We start from the raw sequence: 2980 nt of genomic DNA, 5'->3' as shown, positions 1-2980 counted from the left end.
TAAATGTTTTTGTTTATTTTTTATGTGAACTTTCAAATTGGCTTGTCTAAAGCACCTCACCACTCACCAAAACAAAAATGAAAACAAAAACTGTTGTTATTTTAATTGGGATCACATTAAATGTATACATTAATTTATGAATAACTAATATCTTAATGATACTAGGTCTACTTAAAACCTATTGTTTAAGACATATTTACCTGGCTAATTTATTATTGATTTCCTCTTCCCTTCTATCCATATTTCTTTCTTTCTTTTTTTTTAAATTTATGGATCTTTGCTTTATTCAGTTTGTCAAATAAGAGTTGAGAAAATTATTGCTTTCCACCCCCCAAAAAGTAGTCACAGAAGCACATCGCTTATTTGAAAAAAGTTTCCTAAGTTACAAAATTTAATCATAAGGATCAAACAGTGGTTATTGGTCAAACCAATCGACATCAATAGCTTTGAAGTGTGCAGAAGATAGTTTTAAAATAAAGGGGACAAATATCAATCAAATTCTTATAACTGTTCAAGATCTAAACAAATGTGATTCTGGAAGTTGAATACAAAAGGCTAAGAGAATGATAGTGCAGTCATCAATAAGTAAACCAAAGACATAATTTTCTAAATCATTTTTAAACAGAATAAATTCTAGTTTTAAAAAAAGTTTAAAGCTACATAAAACTCAAAGTAATCTAACCGTTTTCTACCTGAGATCAAAACAAGTTTCTTTTTTCCTATCTAAACATAATTCTTGGCATTGAGATAAATCTGAATTCATGTGATATACTTTGTCAAACTTTTCAAAAAAATTTTAAGCCCTGCTGTAGAAAGAAATTCTCATATATACATATTTACATATTTTTTCTTCAAAGACTAATGACACATTTATGAGGTTAATAGGCCTGTAATGGGACCATGATACTATTTTTTAAAATTAATTTATTTTGGCTGTGTTGGGTCTTCATTGCTACATGCGGGCTTTCTCTAGTTGTGGTGAGCGGGGGCTTCTCTTCATTGCGGTGCGCAGGCTTCTCATTGCGGTGGCTTCTCTTGTTGCAGAGCACGGGCTCTAGGCACGCGGGTTTCAGTAGTTGTGGTGCGTGGGCTCAGTAGCTGTGGCTCGCGGGCTCTAGAGTACAGGCTCAGTAGTTGTGGCTCACGGGCTTAGTTGCTCCATGGCATGTGGGATCTTCCCAGACCAGGGCTTGAACCCATGTCCCCTGCTTTGGCAGGTGGATTCTTAACCACTATGCCACCAGGGAAGTCCAAATGATAGTACTAATAATATGAAAATAAAAAGCCATTCATTTATACCATGTGTTCCTATATGGTGCAAAATGAAATGGGATCATAGAATTTATGCACATAAATGAATCACCAAGAGTTCAGAAATTAAGCTCACTTTAAGAAAACTCATTCAATTCTTTTTTGAAGCAGAGGTTGCAAAGTTGTGATGTATAACAAAAATATTGTGTATACAGACTCCAAAACCAAGCATTGTCCTAAATTGGCAATAACTGCAACTTAAATAGAAATTAAACCCAGCTAGATCTTCACTGTGCTTATGCAACTTTGGGCTTTAGGGTCTGCAGATTTTACTGAGGTAACAACCTCTTATCTCTTGCCTCTCCTCCTTGTGCCTGCCCCCAATGCCCCCAGCTTCCTCTTACATGGCTGTGTTTGGCAATGCTTCCAAATTTTGAAAGCAGAAGAACCTGCTAAGTAAATGGAGAGAAGGAAAAACACCACCATATATGATGTATGGATACCAACCTAAGAGTATGGACTGAGAAAGAAAATACTAGAGGGAAAACTAAGCAGCAGTCTACCCTCAAGGGAAAAAGAGAAAATAAAAGAATAGGGGGGCTGTTACTCCTAGATCTTCCACATCATCTCCCGATTAGAAGAGTGTGGAAACAAAATTTCAAACTCTGGAAAGGTAATGACTTTGAAGGAGGAGCTCGGGAAGTGAATAAATGTTAAAGAAGTACAGCAGTAACTTTAGCTGTCAATGAGTTTCTTTGCTCTGGCATTGGCATTGTCAATACGACCTTTGTTGGTGTCAGCCTTTTCTGTGATCCGTTCTATTTGTCGATTTTGAGCCTCAATCTCATTGCCCATGTCCAGGGCCATGTTTTTTAGATTTCCTAGGATACTGCCCACTTGATTCAGGTTCTCTCCCATTTCGTCTTCCCTGGCATCTTTTGTTAATACTATTACATGGGCATATACAGAGGCCACAGCACTAGTTTAGTTCTGTTAAAGTCTTCTCTGCTTCTCTCATGTCTTTGTTTATTTGGTCCATGCCTTCTTCTATGTGTTTTAGTTGTTCCCCTTGTTCATCCAGCATAGTGATAGTCTTGATTCGTGCATCCTGAGACTCAATGTCTAAACCCAGGATTCTCCTTGTACTTTCCAGAGACTCATCAGTAACCTGGTTAGCCCTCAGCTGAATTTCTTCTGCTGACAGATTATCCGTGATGAATTAAAACTCTTGATAGGGCTTCCCTGGTGGCGCAGTAGTTGAGAGTCCACCTGCCAATGCAGGGGACACGGGTTTGTGCCAAGGTCCGGGAAGATCCCACACGCCGCGGAGCGGCTGGACCCATGAGCCATGGCCACTGAGCCTACGCGTCCGGAGCCTGTGATCCACAACGGGAGAGGCCACAACAGTCAGAGACCCGCATACTGCAAAAATAAATAAATAAACTTATAAAAGGCAGAGTAAAATCTCTACTAGTTTCACAATCTTTAGGAAAAAAAACATTTCCCTGTGCCCTCCATCCTGGTGAAGGTGAACAGACCCAGAAGATAAAACAGACTGGGAAGAAAGTTCTAGAGAGCGGTGAATTGACACTGAGGAACACAGCTGTGTTTCACTTGGACATATTTTGTGCTTTTGTCAGAAGGCATCTTCCGAGGGACAGAGAAGTTGGGAGAGATTCTTACACTTAGCAAAATGCCTTTCAGATTCATCCATGTTATTATGTGAATC

The 2980-nt window shown here is 38.9% G+C and overlaps 1 pseudogene; it reads right to left on the bottom strand.

Annotated features, from left to right (window-relative positions):
• Positions 1-1940: 1940 nt before the first annotated feature.
• Positions 1941-2470, bottom strand: LOC113612273 (synaptosomal-associated protein 23 pseudogene; annotated as a pseudogene).
• Between the last annotated feature and the right edge of the window lie 510 nt (positions 2471-2980).

The sequence above is a fragment of the Aethalodelphis obliquidens genome, unplaced genomic scaffold (genome assembly GCF_003676395.1).
Source record: "Aethalodelphis obliquidens isolate GAN/ISIS:26980383/991018 unplaced genomic scaffold, ASM367639v1 scaffold74, whole genome shotgun sequence".
NCBI lineage: Eukaryota > Metazoa > Chordata > Mammalia > Artiodactyla > Delphinidae > Aethalodelphis > Aethalodelphis obliquidens.
This window is presented reverse-complemented; position numbering and strand designations above follow the sequence as displayed.